We start from the raw sequence: 21,592 nt of genomic DNA on the forward strand, positions 1-21,592 counted from the left end.
CCCTCAGTTCTTGCCAGTTACTGGATTCAGACAAAATCTTAAGAGAAACGATGATCTGTTCATATCCGAGGCCAACCCCAATGATGCTGGAGGCTGGGGCTCACCACACAGCAAGCATTTTGGCAACAAAAATCCCTCCTCCTTGAATGATGATCTGTCTGACACATCTCTGTGTTTTCCACAGGGTACCAGACACTCAGAACGGAAAAAAGGAACCAGTGGATAATGAAGATGACGATTTTACTCAAGGAAACATTACATCATCTGATTTATAATGGATCCTTAGGACAAAGCTTTCTTCTCATGGCTTCATTATTACACATGACCCTCACTGAGGAGTTGTCCTGTGCCTGGATAAACAGTCACAACCTGGATTGACCTTTGAAGAAGTCGTTCTTCCTGAGTCTTAGTTTATTTATCTCAAGATGAATATAATGGCATTCTATCTTACGAAGAACATAACAATACCATTTGGAGAGGTTCTAGAAAGTAGACGAGCCATTAAATTTCCTAGCAGACTTTTAGTACTTCGCCAATGCCCAATAAGTGGCGGTAAATTAGGAACAGCACATTTTTGTTACCGAAGTCATCTCTACTGGCCACCACCATTGGTCTCACCATTGACCACAGGTGACTTGTGTCATTTCTCAAATACGTCTGTGTTCTCACAATGCTTTCCAAAGCACTTTGGCCCCCCGCTTCCTCTGAACTTTGTGTCTCTTTCTCACCTCTTTTTCCTGTGTGTTTTCCTTTCTAGTGCAATTTTAAAAAAATCACTTAACCTGTATTTCCTAAATGGCAAGCTCATGGCTAGAAAAACTGTACTCCTGCTCAACAGGTAATCTTACATGTTCAAACATCCTACTCTTTCATAGTTTTTCATGCAATGACTAGCGTATTCTCACTGACATTCATCCCATGGTTCTTTCCCTAGCATCACTGAACAGCCCTCGACATGCATTCCACCTCACTCACATACATCATTTGAACTGTGCAGCATTCTTTGGAGGAACAGAACGAATAAGATGCATGTACACACATAAAACTAGATTGCTGGTAAGTTGCTTAACTCTATTTCCTCTGTCCGGTCTTTATTTTCTATGTCAATAATGCCTCTTCAATATCCCATTCTTAGACTATAAGCAAAAAAAAAAAATCAACATAATCACCAAAAATTTATTTTTAAAATGTTAATGAATATGTGAATGCAGAGGGTTCTTACTAATATTTAGTCTTTTGGTGGATGAGGCAATGTCCTTGCTGCTCTTGTCTGTTTTCCCAGAGTGAAGGGAGAAGGACCCATCTGAAGCAGGAAGTGATCTTCTTCTCCATCCTTCTTCCCCTCCCCCTCCACATTCTGTCAGAAATGGCGCACCACCGGCAGGCTGGCCCTGTAATGCAATGTGAAGGAGGTATTGATGCTCACGGCTCAGCTTCAGTCCACACCGTCTTGCAATCTTAGGGATTAAGTTTCTGTATTCTTGGGCTTTAATGTAAGATGTGGATGGGACCTTATAAATCTGAAGCAGATGTGGGAGTGGAGCTTGAAGTCCAGCTAATACTCTCCAAGCCAGGTTGCTCCAGAGAATTCGTTCAGTCCTGGGTGGAGAAAGACAAATAACCGAGTTCTCCACTTATCAGAAAGTGAGTATAATTGTGTGGACAGACAGTTTAATCATGTGAAGACTTTCGATTGTGTGCCCTGTCCCTGCACCTGTGGGGCCTTCCTTTGCTGACAATTTAGTGTATATCCAGAAAAATTCAGTTCATTTTGGACTTGTTCCAAGCCGCAGCTCTCCTCTGCATTCCTGACCACTCTCCTGTGTCCTCTGTGAGATTTGCAGAGGAGGACAAGACAGTTGGCAGAGATGGGGATATCTCTTATTGGCTACAATGACCAACTAGTCAAGCTGAGGACGTGATCTTTAAGTTAAAAGCTCCATCCCACAGGCCACCTCAATGAGAAGTCACAGATGAGTGACATTTTGGGCTCATACGACTTCCTCTGAAGACTCAACATGTTTCAATTCAGGCAGAATACTTTCTGGAAAAGTTGTCGTTTTCTTCAAGTTTTAGTCACAGGAATAGCAAGCATATAGTTTTCATTGTTGTATTAAGACCATTTTTCTATTCATTAACCACTGGTAATGGCAATGTTATCAAGAGATTTAATATATATATATATATATACATATATAGATTTTCTTGATATATATACATACATATATATGTATATTCTCAAAGCCACTTTGAGAAGAGGACTTCAAACCATCCTCTCTAGTCTTCACACAGTGAAGATGTCACTGCATACTCTATCCCTTTTAAAAATATGTTCACCTAGATGAGGTGATAATAAAGGATGGGTAGTAGACCTGTTCTTATTAAAGCACCAAGGGGACAAGATCTTACTCTTTACATATAGGAAAAAAAATTCCCAGCCTAAAGGAGAGCACTGGGTGGGTTTTCAGGATGATTGAATTCTAGAAGTTGTTGGTAAACATGCGGCGTAAGACTTGTCTTTTGCTCTTAGATAAAAGATCTCTAAGGCAAGCCCAGAACAGTGAACATATATATCACTGAAGGTGGACTCTGCCCGTATCTCCTACCTTCATCCATTGCTGGCATTTAATATGGTTTGTGAAATTCAGGTCAGGAAGGAGATGGAAGATTCGACATACTGTGCACTTTCTGAATGAATGGCTCTCAACTTTCAAATAAATTAGATTCAGGCTGGGAAGATGGCTCAGTCTGGTCAAGCGCTTGCTGGGCAAGCACGAGGACCTGAGTTTGGACCTCTTACCACCCACGTGAAAAGCTGGTCACAGTGGTGTACTTGTGATTCCAGTTCTGGGAATGCATGGAAAGGAGGTTCTCTGGAGCTTGTTGGCCACTGCAGATGAGCTCCAGGTTTAGTGAGAGACTCTGTCTCAGAAAATAAGGTGGGGAGTGATTGAGAAATGAATCAACTCCCCTAAAAGCTGTCCCTCTGACCTCAGACATGGGCACCCCCACGCACAATAAAATAAAATTATAATCTACCAGGTAGGAAGAGGGACCTACTGTCAGCCAGTATCATGCATCATACACAAATATGTAGACACACACTCACAAATGCACACATGCATTCATGCACAAAAACGTTTGAATTCATCCTATCTGTAAAATGAATGGAGTGAAACCATTTGCTTATATACAATGGATGCTGAGTGAAAATAAACTTTCTTTTGTTCTTAGAATTCTTTACTGGAAGGAAAGGAGATAAACACAAAACGTTGTTAGATAATGAGTCTGGAGTACAAGGTTAGCAGCAAGAGAACATTTTAGCACTGAAGCAAGTAAGGGAGGATCCAGTCTCTAGTAAATCGGGAGATGTCTTCGAAGTATTCTGATCATGGTGTAGAATACCAGGCAGTTGGTCAAGTTCAAGAGAGAGAGTGGTAGGGCTCTCTCTTCTAACTTTAGACAGAAATCTTTGAGGAGGAAAACAGCTGGGTACCTAAGCAGGAACACTGAATCGAGTCTTTACAATAGAGGTGCAGACCCACCTTCTGGGAGGCCAGTGGATCAAGAGACACCCAAGGTGAGTTCTGAAAAGAAGACAGAAGTGATTTGTTCTCAAACTCCCTTTAAACTTCTGCTCCCTGGGTGGGCCAGGGTTTGCAGGTGTCTGTAGCCAGGAGAGACAGGGCCTCACTCAGATCGGTTTTCAGTTTTCTGTTACCCTCATCCCTTGTCCCCGTGCTATTCAGCCAATATTGCATCTTTAGTGGTTAAGCTCTGGGGGCAGGTGGCTATTTGTAAGGCTACTAATTAGATAAAGGGAGTGATTTGCGCCAGGATGCAGATAATGCATGGAATTGTGCCAAGACCCACAGCTCAGGAGTTTATGACCCCCAGCTGCCATGGCGACCATGCCTATTCGGTTGGAGAAGCTTTTTGTTGTGGGATAGGAGGTAGCACATAGGCAGGGTACCCGCTTCTGTGTGGCTTGAAACTGAAAACTCTAATGGAAGTGGGGGAGGGGGGCAAAAAGGCAGTGGGGCACTAGGCTTCCCATTCATGTCTAAAGGAGCGGATTGTTTCGGGAGTTCTTTCTTCTTGTGTGTCTGCGGGGAGGCGTCTTTCTTGTTTGCAGGAATCTGACTCTCGGAAGGAGATGTGCATCCCTGAATCTTCTTGTACTGGTCTCTTACTACACAGCTCTCACCTTTGGACCTTTGATTTCTTATTCTTTTAAAAAATATTTCTGAATATTTAGCATGTTTTTTTTTTAAAGAAGAATGTGTTGTAATCTTCAAGGTGATAAACAAATAATCCAAGATTCATGTTCTTACATTCTCATGTGTTACAACGATAACATTGTAAAAGCTGTGTGTGTTACAATGATAACATTGTAAAGCTGGAAGACACCATGTAACATTCATATGTATGTTACTATGATAACATTGTAAAGCTGTGTGTGTTATAATGATAACTTTGTAACACTGGAAGACACCATGTAACATTCACATGTGTGTTACAATGATAATGTTCTAAAGCTGGAAGACACCACATAACACTTTCATGCATGTTCCAATGCTAATGTTTTAAAGCTGGAAGACACCATGGAGACAGTTACTCATAACATTCCATTTCCCCAGGATGGTTTTATTGTCCGGGTGTAGTAACTAATAGCCCCCCTCTTTTCCCTTTCACAAGTGACCGTGTTGAGCCATAGCCACCTACCAGACACAGCGTGTTCTATAACGCTGATCAGCAAGCTATGACGTCAAAAACAGAAATGGAGAAAAACATTGAAAGGGGTTGATACGAGAGTGGGTGACACCAATGACTAATTGAGTCGTGGCTGGATTAGGAATGAAAAGAAAGCCTGGAGCCTGTTGGAAGGAGTGAGTCAGGGAGGGACAGCCCAAGTATTCGAGAAGGACCAGGCAGATTAAGAATGAGTCATGGGAACAGGGACCTGGAAGGTTATGACATTGTGGTAGAGGCTGGGATGTAGAGTAGACATAGATGGGTAGAGTTGGTGATTTCAGGGGAGGATTAATGACGTGACCTCGGCTTACGGAGTTCTCCACAGAAAAATAATGACCCATTTGAGTATTAACTGAAAAAAAACTTAATAAAGGGATTGCTTATAAATGTAGTGGTAGGATAAAATAAAAACCAAAACCAGGGATGGTGATACACCCAGGAAATAATTCTGATGGGAAGCTAAACCGTTTACATTCCTAGATCTAAGAACAAAGCGGGGAGGTGGGGAGAGTCCTGTTGTAAGAAGCTGCCAAATATGGCAACTCCAGGAGAGGGCTGTTGTAGGTGCTTGGGGCATATGTAGATGGATCCTGTGATCGCCAGAACCTTGTCTAGACAGAATGTGTGGGGATGGGATCATTGCCTCCTCGTCTCTTCAGATTCCTTCTCAAGGTCTTCTACTAGAAGACTTCTACATAAATAAGACCACAATTACAGGACTGGAGAAATGGTCCAGTGGGTTAGGGTGCTTTCTGTACAAACATGAGGCCCTCATTTTGGACCTGAGAACCCCTGTGAAAATCCAGACATGGCCACACCCACCAGTTCATACTAGCATGGAGGGAGCTGGAGATAGGAGGGTTGCTTTAGGATTGCTAATTCAGCCCCAAACAAACCAGCAACTGAAGCCCTTAAAGTGAGTTCTAGGTTCAGGGAGAGACTCTGCTTCAAAAGAATAAGGTGAGGAGCAATTGAGAACACTCAACGCCTGATTAGAATATGTACACACCCTTGTATACCACACACACACACACACACACACACACACAAGAATGTAGGATGGGAAAAGGATTTTGGCACCAAGACTGACAACGTGTTCCTATCATGGAACCCACATGGTAGGAGAGAGCTGACTCCACAATGACTTCCACAAGCTCACATGGCAATGTGTATGTGTGTCCACAACACATATAATAAAGAAATATGAAACCTTTGAAATATGATTATTGAGGGTCTATCCCCAGCACTTTGATGAATTGTGAAAATAGGGAATTGTATTAGTTTTCTGTAGATATTAATGCTATTCTAGATGATAGCGAAATATGTGGCAGAGAAAATACATAATTTCTACAAATTATGTGTATTGATTGTCATTATGGAGAATTATAACACATCATTACATTGTTACAGAGAAGAAAGGATGCAATCTAAGATTTTGAAGTTCCATAAAATGTAATTTTGATGTTATCTGAATTTTATATCTCTCTTATTTAAATGTATAAATCTTTTCACATGGAAATATTGAGGGACAAGGGACTGTACATAATTCAACTTTAAGCAACTAGAAAGCCAGAGAAAATATATGAAGCAGTGGGTTTTCAAAGACGGTCAACAGGAAGCCCAGAAGAGTGGTCCCCAGGAGAAAAAGAACAATAAAAAGAGCCCTTGGATTGTCAGTTTTCAGTTTGGAAGTTTCCAGGCTAAAGTCCCAGGTGAGGAATTCAAATAGGGACTGGGTTCCTTGCTGAGTTAAGAAGAGAGTTTAGAGTTCAGTGAAGCCAGAGTAAAATGACAGAAAGAAAAAAAGTTACAGAATGTGAAAGAATCCCAGAGATTTGCAGAGGAGTTTCCCCAAGTGCTTGATTGAACACTTTTTAGAGCATTCGCATGAGGAAACTATTCCAGGCTCAAGAGCCACTGAATCATGTGCAGAACAAGCCAACAGTCCCTGGAGCTTGTGCTGGTCAGTTTTATGTCAACTTAACACAGACTATAGTCATCTGAGAGGAGAGAGAGCTTCCAGAAGATCAGGCTGTAGGCATTTTCTCAATTACTATCTAAGTGGGAAGGCCTGGTCCATTGTGTGTGGAGACCCCTGGACTGGTGGTCCTGGGTTCTCTAAGAAAGGAGGCTGAGCAAACCGTGAAGAGCAAGTCTGAAGCAGCACTCCTCTACAGCTGCTGCCTCAGCTCATGCCTCCTGGTTCCTTTCCATTTTGAATTTCTGCCTTGACTTCTCTAAATGGACCGTGACTTGGGACATGTAAGCCAAATAACCCCTTTCTTCCACAAGTTGCTTTGGTCATAGTGTTTCATCACAGCAATATGAACTTTAAGAGTTTTTTACAGGATAGGAAGAGTTCCTGTTCCCATTAATCACAGCTGAAAGACCTCTTAACACACGTGTCTCTAGACACAGCTCTTAGAAAGGACCAAATTGACTGTAGAATAAAGGTTGCTCTGGACTTAGCCTGGTTAAATATAGAAGCAAGCATCGCTAGACTCAAACAAATTCAAAATAGATATGCAGTACCAGAAAAATGAAGATATTTATTAATATTAAGAGAACATAATAAAATCCAACAGCCAAAAATGATTATACAAATGACTATCAGACATTCAAACAAGCAGGTAAACAAGTCACATAAGGAAGAGAAAATTAGGGACTAGAGAGATAGCTCAGCAGTTAAGAGCATTGGCTGCTCTTCCAGAGGACCTGGGTTCAGTTTCCAGCACCCGCATGGTGGTTCACAACCCTATATAGCTCCAGGTTGAGGGGATCTATTGCCCTCTTCTGGCCTTCACAGGCCCCAGGCATACAGGTGATGGTGTTTAGACACAGATACAGACAAAACACCCAGACATGTGAATTAAAATTAAAATTGAAAAATGAAAAAAAAACCCACTAAACTAAAACAACAAAAAATAGAAATCCAGAAATAGCTCAGATGTTAGATTTAGCAGAAAAAGACGGTTAAAATCCTTGCTATAAATATGCTCTCCGCGTATTTATAGACAAAGGAAAATAGGAATCCAATGAGGAGAGACAGAGAAAATAGGAAACCACTGTAATGTCTATTTTAGAGTCAAAAGATAAAATTTTTTTGAAAGGGAAAAATAAACAATATCACCTTAGACATTGCAGATGAAAGAAATTAGTGAACTTAAAGGCAGTATGAAAGAGTCTACCCAAAATGGAAGGCAGAGGCAATACCCACTAACAGTAGTAATGTCATGGCATGAGAGCTTATCAAGGTGTTATCCTGGGTGTTATTGGGCTTCCAAAAGAGGATAGTTAAGATACCTGCCGAGAATTTTCAACATTGGATGAAAAGCTGAGCCATGTACGGTGGTGTATGCCTTAGTTTCACTGCTTGAGAGACTGTTAAATTGAAATATAACGAGCAACATCTATATTTATATTTATTTATATTTTTTATAAATTTATATTTATTTATATTTATATAAATATATTTATATATTTATATTTTTTCTCGTATTCAGAGTAAAAGAATATAAAATTAATTAAAATTGATATCATTTAACCCAAAATATCTAAAAAATTGCCATTTCAATCTTCAAATTATCTTAATTTTCTTTTCTTTTTTGAGATGTATTTATTTTTTGTCTATGGATGTTTTGCCTACATATCTATGTACCATGTATGGTCAGTGCTCACAGAGGCCAGAAGAGGGCATCATACATACCCAAGGCTACCCCACACCTACCCCTGGGAACTAGAGTAATAGATGGTTGTTAGCAACCATGCGGGTGCTAGGAATGGAGTCTGAGTCTTCTGGAAGAGCAGACAGTGCTTTTAATGGGGTGCTATCTCTCCCTTAGTTACCTTTCTTATTGTGGTGACATTTAAAATACCTGACCAAATCAACTTAATAAAGCTCTGCTTCCTGAAGATTCCACAATCTTCCCAGCCAGTGCCAAGAGTTGGGGACCAAGTATTTGAACGCATGAACTTAGGGAACAGGAGTTTCATGTTCAAGCTGACACAAAAGTCCTGTGTGTGCTTAATACTTAAGACACATTTCAACTTATTTTAGTTACATTTCAAATGTTCAGTAGCCTCAAGTGACTGGAGACCACTACACTTTACAATGTCAGTTCAAATACTCAATTAAAAGTCACTGCAGTTATAAAAAGCAGTGCTCAACTATGTGTTACCTACAAGAGGCCCATTTTAAGTGTAATGGCATCACTAAGAGAGCAGTAAAAGAATAGTAGAAAAAGGTATTCATTGCAGACTGTTAACAGAAAACTGGAGCTGCCATATTAATATCCAACTAGATTTCAAATAAGGAATATACTAGGCACAATTATAATTATCTAGAGGTAATTCATTAGGAGAACTTACATCCACATGTTAATGTATCCACTACTAAAAAATAGACAAAGTCAACAGACACAATGGGAATTTTTAACAGCTGTATGTCGACAGGATAATAGAATATGAGTAAGAAACACAGTCAGACGAAGAAAACTTAACAACCCTATCAGCCCAGTTCTCCCAAGTGACATTCTAGAACAGTTCACCCAACAACAGCACAATAAATGTTATTTTCAATATCTTTGAGCCATTTGCTGGGATAGATCACATTCTGGGTCATAAATACAATCTCCATAAAAGGTTGTTACCATCCAAAATTTATTTTTAATTAATTACAATGGCTTTAAGTTAGAAACCAGTATCAGGGAGACATGTATTAGAGAGAAATCTTAAAATATTTGGAAATTATCAGTCCCCGTGGGAGGTGGTGGGACATCATAAGAGCACTGAAGAAATTGGCTCAAATAAAAATTGCAAAGAAAATTAGAAATTGTTTTGAACTGGGGTTGTAGAAACTCAGTCAATAAAGTAACAGTGTACAAGCAGGAGGAGATGAGCTTGTATTCCTAGAGCCCTCTTTAAAAGCAAGGCAGGCTGCTATCATACATGTCTGTAACCTAGGGGTTGATGGGGATGGAGGGAGCAGAGATCCCCAGGACTGGCTGACTAGCCAGGCTACGTAGTTCATGAGTGCCAGGTTCAGTGAGAGACTCTCTCAGGAGATAGAGCAGAGAGTGATAGAAAAAGACACCTGAAGTCTGCCTGTCGCTTCCACAGGCATGTGTACATACTCTCTACTTCTCTCCAACAACTTTCTCTCTCTCTCTCTCTCTCTCTCTCTCTCTCTCTCTCTCTCTCACTCTCTCTCTCTCTCTCACACACACACACACACACACACACACACACACACACACACACACACACACGCAAGTGTGCACACTCGCAACTCTCTCTTTCTCACACACACAGAAAAAGAGAGATTATTATTTTGAAAGCAAACAAATATGGAAACATGGAATATTGAAATGTAGTATATACAGAAAGAGTGCTCAGATAAGAATGCAAGGCAGGACATTTCATTAAATAATTAATTAAATTAAAAAACAATTTAACACTCACTTTTAACTAAGTTGGTTAAAATAATGAAAGCGTTATTGTGTATTTCTGCCTCAGCAACAAATAAAGTGCAAAGCAGGCAGAGGAAGAGAATACTGAAGGTTAGAGCAGTTGTCGATGAAAGAGAAAAAAATCAATGAAATAAAACATTTTCAACAATGTTCCCCTAAATATCTACATGAAATTGGAAGTATATGTACACAGAAGGCAACCAAAGTATTTAAACTCAGAGTAGTTTTATTTATATAACTAATATCTCGAATGGATGTAGATTCCTATCAATTGGAGAACAGGATAATCAATAGTGGTTTGTCTACATGGTGGACAACTACTTAGTAATCAAAAGAAGAAACTGCTGACATACATATGTATAAGAATATAGGTGAGTCTTAAAAACACCCAGAACTCCATTTTCTGTGATTGTGATATAGTAACACTAGCAAAAGATCAGTGGTTTTGAGGGCCCAGAGAAAAAAAAAGATGACTGGATACAAAGGGTAGGAACAAACTCATTGATGACAGAAATATTAAAAATCATGCTTTTGATAGTGGTCACATGACTGTAAGCACTTTTCAAAATGTACAGAATGAGTCACTAAGATAGGCATGTTTTCTTCTGTCTAAAGTGTCTTCAGTAAAGATTTATGAGAAGAAAGAGAAAACTCCAAGTGCATGGTATTTTAGAAGTTTACTTTTTAAAATTATAAACATGCACATGCTTATTTTAAAAAGAAGATGGTCAAATAAAACAGAGTATGAAATGAAAAGTAAACTTCTTTTGGTCTTCAAATTCTACTTTGGGGGGGATGCAACTGAAACAATTTTATTACATAAAATCTTAAGAGGTTTTTCGCTTAATGTGTGCTAAATTTTTTCCTTTATTATTATTATTGCTATTATTATTTTACACAAGTGGACTCACTTTCTATGCCTTAAAAAATCTGGGATAGTGAAATGTGTAGATTTTCCTTGTCCTTTCTTCTTACTTGCTACATATTTTTTTATGAAATGGATTCTTTTCATTTATTTAGTCCTTCTGATAAATTTTCAGATTTCATCCATGCTTTGCTAGAAGTAAAACAGCTGTATTGGATCCTTGTGTGAGAGATTTCTCATCATGGACTTGTGGGACCACTATTTATACAAATTTAAAATTTTTGGTGACCATAGTCAAAGTTCATTTCCAAAGACACATGCATTGGCTTTAGCAGTAGTATTTATGTCTACCACCTGGAAGAATTGGCAAATGCCATGATTTGTACCAAGCAGGAAGTTAAGAAAATGCCACCTCATTGTTCAGCTAGTTGTACCATTTTCCTTACAATCTAACAGAAAGTAGGTGTTGGAACTGGTAGACTTCACAGTGTCTGTTTCTGCATCTTTACTGTCCCTAACTTTTGATGACACCTGAGTGGCTTCTACGTCTGCGGCTGCTGAGAACGATCACCTATTGCCGATTGTAAAGGAATTTGTCTTTCCTTTCATGATCAGCCTTCAGCATGTTTTCTGTATAGCTCCACCACTTTAGATCTTACAGAAGTAGACTATATCCACGTGTCTCTTGGAGTTCGTGCATTTAGCATCTTCTTTGAAACACGTTTGCTCTCCCCAGGGTTCCCTTCCCCCTGGGTATTTAATCATGTATACGACAAGCCAGCATTACATGTGATTCTCCTAGCAATGCCATATGGTTTCTCTGAATGGGGATAGATGGAGGAATTTATTGACTTTGATCATTGCACTATAACAAATACAATTATGGCATGGGAAATTTCCTACTAGAGTTCAAGAGAAAATGGGGGAGCCCCCTCCTTGGGATGATTTGTGTGTCCGAATGAATCAGGAGGCTTCCCCCAGATCCCATCCTCTTTCATATGTAATCATGGAGATGATGTGCCCATGTGCATTACTGGTGAAGAATTTCTCTCCTCCCCCATCTCCAGTCAAATAATCCCCCCTTTAAAACAGAGGGAATGATTTAGCAGTTGAAGTGTTGGCTTTGAAACACTTAGACTTGGTGGCATCTTTCAAAGTTTCATCAGGATTGACTTAGTCCTTCATTCTGGAAATATCATAACCACATGGAACCCTAAGTCATTACAGAAGAGCTGCTTTTGTAAGAAATCCCAAACACGGGGGCCCTGTTTTCTCTGAGACTATTGAACATGCCTTACCATACAGACCAAGAAGCTAAAGTTCTGACTTTAGTTATGCCTTGTAGATTTTAGAATTTTAAATAGGCAACGGTCATTGAATATGGAGCTTAATTCTTAACTATAATACTATATTGCTTTCATACAGTTACTGCTTTTTATTCTTTTATAATTCGATAGGCGTCTATATGGATAAATAATTCTCTTTGTTTAACCACCACTGGTGTGTTATTTTCTGAGACCATAGCAAAATTAACCTCTTCTGCTTACTTTGTATTTTTGGGGGAGGGGGGAAAGGGTGAGGGTTGGGGGAGAAGTCGACACTGTCACAAAAAAGGCATCCCTGAAGCTCCCTTTGAGGTACTGTTTCCAAAGGAAGGAAGGGACTGCCAGGGAAGTGGATGCTCTTTGAGAATAGTCATTATCAAATAGTAAAGAATGGTGGGGGAGACCCTGAGCCTGCTACACAGTGTTATTTGAAAGATCGTGTTTGAAGAAGATGCTTAAAGGGAAGCCAGAAGTCCCAGCAAGAGTCTCCGGAATACAAGGAAGAGTCTTGTGAAGGGCACAACCTGCTGTGTGACTGCCCTGATGTCTCTGAAGAAGACGGACAAATTTGTTCTCACACTTGGCCAGATGGGAAGGGTCCTGTGGTCATGCCATACGTCAGGTACCAGGGTCATTGAGAAACAACTTTTCTGCACTAGCTTAGCTCAGACCTGACCTGAAAACCCCTAAAACAATAAAAGAGCAGCAGCGAGGCTCCTTCTTTCCAGGGACACTTACACTGTAACACGTTTGTGTCTCTTGGCAGCCCCAAGGCTCTGGCTCTTGTTGTCCCAGGAGTCTGGCATCTGGCACAGCTGGAGAGCTGCTTGGACAGTCACTCTTTTGCACTCCTCCTTGGAGGTGCCGTCCCGCTGGCGGTGCCATCCTTCTGGCCCTCTGGGTTCAGAGTGGTTTGTTTTCATGTGTTTTTCGTCTGTGGGAGCCTGCTTGTGCTCTTGTCGTCTGGTCTGTGGCCACCCCTTCCAGCCCCGAGAACAAAGGGGCTTCTGATAAGTGTCTCCCCAGAAGCGGATCTCTATTAAAGAATACACGCCTTTTCATTTTTTTCCCTAATGTCCTGCTGGTTGCCAATGGCACCGTGAGCTTCTCGTCCAAACACCACTAAGGAGTGGGATCCTTATGAGCTTTCTTTATAAAGGAGCCAATAGGTCTCCAGAAGGGCTCTTTCCGGACATCAACCATCACCCCATTGAGAATCCTGGGCCGATCATTGTAAGGGACCAGAAGTAAATCCAGTTGTTCGGTCATGGACAATGGAGATTGTTAGATTGGTCTTTGTTTTCACCCTTTGCAGAATTGAAGATTAAACATAGGCTTTCTGTTATGAAAATTTAAGAGGCCAGGTAATTTCAAGAACTTTAATATTGTTAAAATTGTGATGGAAGCTCAGACATCACGAGGAAACGTCTTCTGTGTTTACGGAGGGTTCTGTGAATCTTTTTTTTTTTTTTAATCACTGCTCTTACATTTTTGACATTGACAAACACGGACTGATGGCTAAGGCTCTGTTTGACTGTGTTTGCACACTTAGACAAAGTTTCAGACTATTCAGAAGGTTCCATCTTGTCATCTGAGAAGTGGGGTTAGCATGGCCTGTCTCCTAGAGACTGGAAAGATGCAGTGAAAGAGTCTATGCACACTGACCATGATGGAGTGTTAAAAAAAGTATCAGTCAAACCTCCTTAGTACAGGGCATGCAGAAATTTCACAGTTGGCAGTTGATTAAATGTATGATTAATTTGATTCAGAGATGGGGGTATAACCCACAGTAGAGCTCCTGGCCCTGAGCTCAATTCCCACTACTTCAAACAAAACAGAATACCCCTGCCATAGAAAAATGAAAGCTTTGAAAAATTTCACTCTAGTGTTATGGTTTACCTTTGGTGAACTGCGTCACTCTGCAAGGTAAGATGCACATTCTTTTGTCTTCTCCTACCCTCCTGACCTGGACTTGATGGAAGGTGTCTAGAGGTAAAGTCATCAGGAGAATCAGAGGGGCATATGACTGGTCCTGCTCACTCCTTCTCTCTTTGGAGTCTGTACCTCCCATAGCATTTATTAAATTGTGTTGTGGTTTTCCATCCACCTATCTGATTCATTCACTAGGACGAGAGCATTTTGAGGGTGGGGACTGTGTCATCCCCATGTTTGTATGGGGAGCACTCCCATCACACTTCACACAGGGTGCTAAGCTAGGTCTGAATAAATGCCACATGACTAACTGGAAGCACTTTTAAGGACATTCTCCTAGCTTTTAATAGTGTCCAGCCATCGCTAACTAAAACAGGAGTATTTGTATTCTCAAAAGGAAAAGTAGAAAACTGTTTATGTTGATGAAAGATGCAGCAACAAATACATTTTTAAACATAGGATAATTTAAACCAGTTTTTAAACATTGAAATAGTTAAAACGTATTGAAAAGCTCAGAAAATAATAGATAGTCGTAAAAGTATCTCTAAAATTCAATATGCCCCATTTTAGTTCTCTGACTTGATAGAAACAAAATGTGAAAGACAGAAGTGCATTCTCTCCCACTTCTGCCTCCTCTTCTGTTTCTCTTTCCCGTTTCTCCTCTACGGAGTTAATGGTATTGTCCTGTTTCTTTGTGGTAAGAGTACAAAATTGTCAGAAGTTTCATCGAAAAGAATCCAGGCCGAGGCTTAAAGGTATAAAGTGTTTTCCCACTCCGTTTTTTTCACAACAGCTAAGTAGAACAAATGTCATACCCTGTTGTGGAGCTGGAGGGCCTGATTGCGGAGGGGCACATCTGAAATATAAATATGCCATGACTTTGGGAAAGCGGCCATTTTCACAACTCTGCCACCAACACAGATGCGTTCCCACGGCACTTGTTTGCTTAATAAAAAGTGTGTTCTGAGAACCAAGACACCTTGTATTCTCGGTCTTAAAACCCCAAAGGGAGATTCTTAGCACGAGCACCTAAGTCTACTTAAGCTCTGACGTAGTCACCAACTTCCTTGTTATAGGTGGATAGCAAGGATTCTGCTTGGGCAACACGATGTTGATTTTGCTCATTTTCTTAGCAATGTGCCTCTGCTTGTCCTCTTCAGTTTTACCTGCAGTTCGTGTGTATGAGGCATCAGACAACACCCAAGATGGAGTTCAGAATCTCAGATTCTTTCACGTACTGGAAAACTCATCCCTTTAAGGTAAACACTCAAGTGAATTGTAGTTTGTCCATGTGACTTTACAGTTGTCACCTCTGTCTAATTGCAGACCATTCTTATCACCCCGGAAGGAAAATCCATGCCACTAGCATTCTTTCCTAGTTTAATCTCTGCTTGCCTGTGGAATTGCCTGTTTCGAACATCTCATAGACTAGAAATCACACATGATGTGGCCTTTGTAGTTTAACTTCTTTTCACTTAGCACAATGTTTTCAAGTGTTCATCAGTGTTGGAGCAAGTATCAGAAATTCATTCATTTTTATAACTGAATGATATTTAATTGTATGGAGATAATATAATTTATTTACTAGCCCAATTGTTATCAGAAAGGCTTCACCCAGCAACTGATGGAAACCAATGCAGATACCCACAGCTAAACATTAGGCAGAGCTCAGGGAATCCTGCAGAAGAGGGGGAGGAAGGATTGTAGAAGCCAGCGGGGTTAAGGGGAACACAGACATAGACACACACACACAAACACACACACACACACACACACACACACACACACACACACACAAACACACACACACACACACACACACACACACACACACGAACCCACAGAATCAACTAACCTTCACTTTAAAGATTATATAGTATTCAGTGTATGTATTTGTGTTTGTATGTGATATTTTTCTTATCTATTAATCTGGGGTGGAGGTTAATTTCCAGACTATATAAAGAACTCAAACTACCAAATAACAATCAAATGAATAACCTAAATAGAGACTATAGAAAGGACCAGAATTCATATTTTTCAAAAGAGGAAAGGTGAACAGTCAATAGGTAATATGAAAAAAAAAAAAAAGGTCTCAAGTTTCAACCAGCAGAAAAATGCAAGTTAGAATCACAATGGGATGCCAACACAACACAAAACAAACGCAGTAGCATTTTTGGAGGATCTTTGTATCATAATACTTTGTCAGTCCCGTGTCATCATCCTCATCCCCCCACCCCCGACCCGCTTTCCAGGTTCTTTCTGTAAGTATTATTGCTTCCAGTTGAGTTATTATTTTTTTTATGGTTTTCTATGTAAGAGAACGTTTGTGTCTCTGCTTCTATGTTTCTTTGTGTCATCTACTGCTGGGCATGGAGTCTACCCATAAGGGTGTTTGTAGATTTCATTAATGTATGGATTCATATCCACTTTAGGTCTTTGAGCATATTTATAAGAGTTAATCAGTGTCTTGTATTTCAGCTGTATTGCATTTCTCAGGGCTTACTGTAGTAGGGTTTCTTGGCTCTAGTGGACCAGAATTGTCTTGGCTGTTTTGAGTCTTTACATTGGCATTTATGCATCTGGGTTTGGGATGACTGTAATTCTAGGTGTTGATATTTGATCTTGTCTTTGTTGGGTGGGTGTTTTTTTCCCGGAGGGACATCAACATTCTACCTTCCTTTCTGACATCTATTTATGTTTGTTTATTATTTATCTATCTATTATCTATCTATATCTATCTATCTATCTATCTATCTATCTATCTATCTATCTATCTATCTATCATCTATCTATCCATTTATTTATTTATTATTCTCTCATACAATACATCCTGACTGCAAATTCCCCTCTCTCCACTTCTCCAAGTCTCCCCCCACCTCCTGTCTCCCCTGGATCCCCTGCTCCTCCATTTCCCTTCAGAAAAAAAGCAGACCTTCAGGGGTAGCAACTGGACACTGCATAACAAGATACAATAAGAATAGACACAAACCCTCATTCCAAGGCTGGGTGAGGCAACCCAGGAGGAGGGAAAGGGTCCCAAGAGGAAGGGAAAGAGTCAGAGACACCCCCATTCCACTGTTATGAGTCCCACAAAAACCCCAAGTTAAAAAAAAAAAAACCCACGACATATATGCAGTGGACCTAGTGCAGACCCATGCAGGCTCTGGGATTACTGCCTCAGTTTCTGTGAGCCCCTGTGAGTCCTGCTTAGCTGATTCTGTGGGCCATGCTCTCCTGGTGTCCTCAACCCCTCTGGCTCCTACAATCCTTCCTCCCTGTCTTATGTGCGTGGGTGTTTTGTTCTTTAATTTCCGCTGTTCTCTCTGGATTTTAGTAGAGTGTGGGGGCTGTGAGTTGCCTGATAGGGAGTACTTCCTAGACCCTGCCAGATGTGGCCTGGGGATCCAGAGTAGAAAGTATTTCTAGGTATTGTGAGCTGACATGAAGGAATGGGGATTGGTTAGAATGAGAAGGGGGGAGAGGGGTTGGGTAGGAGGGGTCAAGCTAAGAGTGTCCATAGGAAGGAGGAAAGCTGGGAGTACCAAGCATATCTGCACAGTACCCTGGGAATGGGAGCAGAGGGGAAGAAGAAGTCACAGCAGGTAGCCTACTGTTGGTTATGGGAATGCTGATATAGGTCCTGATGATAACTCTTTTTGTATATAGTCTTACTATGTTAGAGTTAGAACCCTTTCCTTCTTAATTAGGCAAAAAGGGGGAAATGCTACGGGAATTCTGTCACTGGTCCGCTAGGCAACTGAGAGGAGCATTTTGGAACAAGAGCGAAGTTTTCATTGGGGATTGACGTGACCGAGAGAAGAGGCAGAGTGGAGAAGTGTGTGGCCCCTTCGAGCTAGAGGTTTGACAGAGGGTGTTGGCGGTGGCTTGTGATTCGGCTCAGGTTCCCCTTTTGTTCTTTAATAGTTGTGCATGGGATTTTGCATTTTAATGGTTAATTCTTTGCATCTTTATGGTTAATTCTTTAACCATAAAGAAATTTCTGACAGCCTGCTACAAAGCTGGGGTGAGACTGGATGACTGGAAGCGGAATATAGAAAGCAGACTGAACATCACCTACCTGATTCCCTGACCTCTTCCGCCACTGGGTTTCCAGGGAGTCAACACATCTGTATCTTACATTTCTTCTAAACTACGGAGTGACGGCCACAGTTGTTAAGTTTTTAAATTTGCGAGTGTATTAACTTCTCCCTGTCTTATAGTTAGTTTTATTTTTGCTTATTTTTATTTGGTCCTGAACCAGGGGTTCGTTCGCGTTTCTCAGTTCGTTATGTTCGGTCACGTGGCTCTATTGGTAGCACCGACTTTTTGTCTCTGCTCTCCTCTGTCTCCAATGACTCGCCCAGCTTCATTCTGACCTTCCCAGCACCTACGCTTTCTTGACCCTGTCTTTCCTTTTGACCCTATTTCACTGTCCCCTCTTCGGTGGTCATGCGTTACTGCTCTTGGCTAGGCTCCCGGTTCCCTGCTTCCCTGCTGGATATCCTAATTCTCTTGCATCTAACCTATATCAACCCTCTGGATTGGTACCCCAGCCCCATGTAAGCTCAAGCTTTAGTCGACTTTCTTTGTGTGTAGCTTGGTTAGAAAAGCTCAAATTCCAGGGACTAGAGAGAGGGCTCAGTGGTGAAGAGGACTTGCTATACTTCCTGAGGACCCGAGTTTGGTTCCCAGCACCCACGTGGTGGCTCACAACCATCTGTAGCTCCAGTTTCCGGATATCTGATCCCCTTTTTCACCTCTAAAGTCACCAGGCATGCACATGGTACACGACATACACGAAGTCAAACCACTCATGCCCACAAAAATAAAATAAATACATTAAAATCTTTTGGACTCTGCTGATGACACACAGAGAAGGAGAAAAAAGGACAGAGGCTGGGAAGGCATCTTAGTCAGTGATGCACTTGCTGCTCCAGCATGAGGACCTGAGTTCAATCCCCAGAACCCACTTTGTTGAATGTGGTGGCCTATGTTTGAAATTCTTGAGCTGGGGATGTGATGACAGACCATCAAATCCCTGGGGCTCACTGGGCAATCAGTCTCCTTGGCTGCTTCCAAGCCAATGAGGGATGTGTTTCAGAGAATAAGATGGATGGCTCTTGAGGAACGACATTTGAGCTTGATCTCTGGCTTTCACATGTACATTTACACACATGTGCACATACCCCTGCACACACACAAAACTAAAAAGGGACAGAGAGGATCTTGGGAAGGATGGGGAATTTCCTCACTCTCTCAGGTATTGTCAATGTAGAACTTTAGAAATTTAAAGATTATGGAAAGAAACGACACAAAAGTTCAGACACACACATAGAGAACCTAGGCTGGATGTGAATCTTATTTAAAATAATTATACTATGTCCTTGTATTGAGAACTTAACTAAGTGCTTGATGATTTTGAATTCCCATCAAAAAGAAATAAAAAAGTTCAAATATAATCAGATGTATTGAGATCATGGAAATGTGTTGAACCATTAGAATTGGAGGGTAAGTTGTTAAAGCGCAAGAAGTGTTAGAAAATAATTTTTACATTGTTGTAAGTGACATAAGTATGGTTTAAAACATACATTTTTCAGAGTAATGTTCCAGCAGTCATTTTTACTGTAGATATACTTGACTGAACTCTTTTAAATAAGAGTTCCTTTCAGAGGAAAGCATATCATTAAGAAAATGGCTTTTATAACAGGTTATGATGAGCAGTGCCAACTCATTTTGGGGCTTAGATTTTCCTACGCTTGCAGAACTTGCTTTTTTGGCCTTGATCTTATTTTCCCAGCTGGAATGGGGAGACTAATTTCAATCGAGTATTGTGAGAACCATAAATGGAAGATAACTATACAGGTGCAGGCATTTTACTTATTTGCATCAATCTGCTGTGGAAATTTGCAATTTATCCTAAAGCTATAAAGACGATGACATCTGCAAATTGCATCCTGTTCTGATGAGTTATAAGAAAGGATGGAAAAGTCAGCCCTGAGTTGCCTTTTCTTGTGCTGTGTGTGTATAAACTTTGTGTTATTGCCTCTGTGTGTGTGTGTGTGTGTGTCTTTTTCCTACATCAGTTGCATTCATGTAAAGGATTTTCCCCAAGATTAAACACTTGTTTCATTGACAGCATTTCTGGATTTTCATCTGCCAAACTCTTCACTTCCAAACTGCATAAAGTGATCCCCTCACCCCACCCCCACATACACACACTAAAACCATAGCTGTGTCTTGGCAACTCATTCCTGGAAGAATCTTGACAGAGAAGGTAAGCAACCTTGGTAGCATTAATTACAGAGATGAAATTGTCATGGGAAGAGGGAGATGGAGCAGTATCCAGAGGAGGTTCTCCATTCACCTTAGAGATGATGGGGGAAATGGTGACAGGAACCGGAAGAGTGGAGCTGCAAGCCACAGGCAAGTCGGAGAAAGAGGGTGTTCTAGTCAGGGAAACAGTTCTCTTTCGGGAAACTGGAGATGGCCTGAGCATTTGTGAGGTGAGTCCTGCAAATGGGAGGCGCATTCTGCAGGCTTGGTGGAATGTGCCGAATGTGTTTGATCAGTTTCCTCACTTAGTGTTGAAGACAGGAGCATAGAAGAAATGTGTTCAAAATAGGCTGAAGGGAGTAGTAAAGTCCTGAGGAATAAACCTTAGCTTGGGTTTAGAGTCCACAGAATATCCCCATTGAAATCTTTGAAGTTAAAAAAAGATTAAAAAGACTGTAACTTCAGTGTATGAACAGTTCCCAGGATATTCTAACGTATCTACAAGCAGGAGCAGATCTGCTGCTACCCACTTTCCCCCAGCATCTTCTAGAATGAGCTACTAGCGCCCAGGGTCATTAGGGAGAGCAACATGGGAAGGAAGATAATGATGGTCTTTATGGCCTTATTGTATCCCTGACAACCAAGAGACATTAGAAAAAAAATGGGCCTGAAAAAAATGAAAGACAGAGAGCTTCACTTTTCATTGGGAAAGACTTTAATAGGAAACTATTTATAAACTTTATTGCCTTTATCCTTCCTTTCTTATGAGTTCAAGAACTTTCCAGGCATTTCCTTCACAATATTCCCAGGGAATCCTGTATCCTGAAGCCAAGAGAATCACAGAGTTATAGTTTTTTAGTCCATGGGTGGATCATCAGGCCAGGGTTACTTGGTGTGTTAGAGGGAAAGCTGTGATCTAAAGTGCTGGGCAAATAATAGGCCCTGTCATCCTGAAACCTGTATGTGGATGCCAG

At 40.8% G+C, this 21,592-nt stretch overlaps 1 long non-coding RNA gene across 1 annotated transcript; it reads left to right on the forward strand.

Annotated features, from left to right (window-relative positions):
* The first annotated feature begins 195 nt into the window (after positions 1-195).
* Positions 196-2,148, forward strand: LOC128118138 (uncharacterized). Its single transcript, XR_008221021.1, has 4 exons — positions 196-630; positions 758-838; positions 935-1,056; positions 1,283-2,148. It is a non-coding gene; the product is annotated as an uncharacterized LOC128118138 (long non-coding RNA).
* The last annotated feature ends 19,444 nt before the right edge of the window (positions 2,149-21,592 follow it).

This window comes from Peromyscus californicus, unplaced genomic scaffold (assembly GCF_007827085.1).
Source record: "Peromyscus californicus insignis strain IS unplaced genomic scaffold, ASM782708v3 Scaffold_22__1_contigs__length_63687245, whole genome shotgun sequence".
Classification (NCBI taxonomy): domain Eukaryota; kingdom Metazoa; phylum Chordata; class Mammalia; order Rodentia; family Cricetidae; genus Peromyscus; species Peromyscus californicus.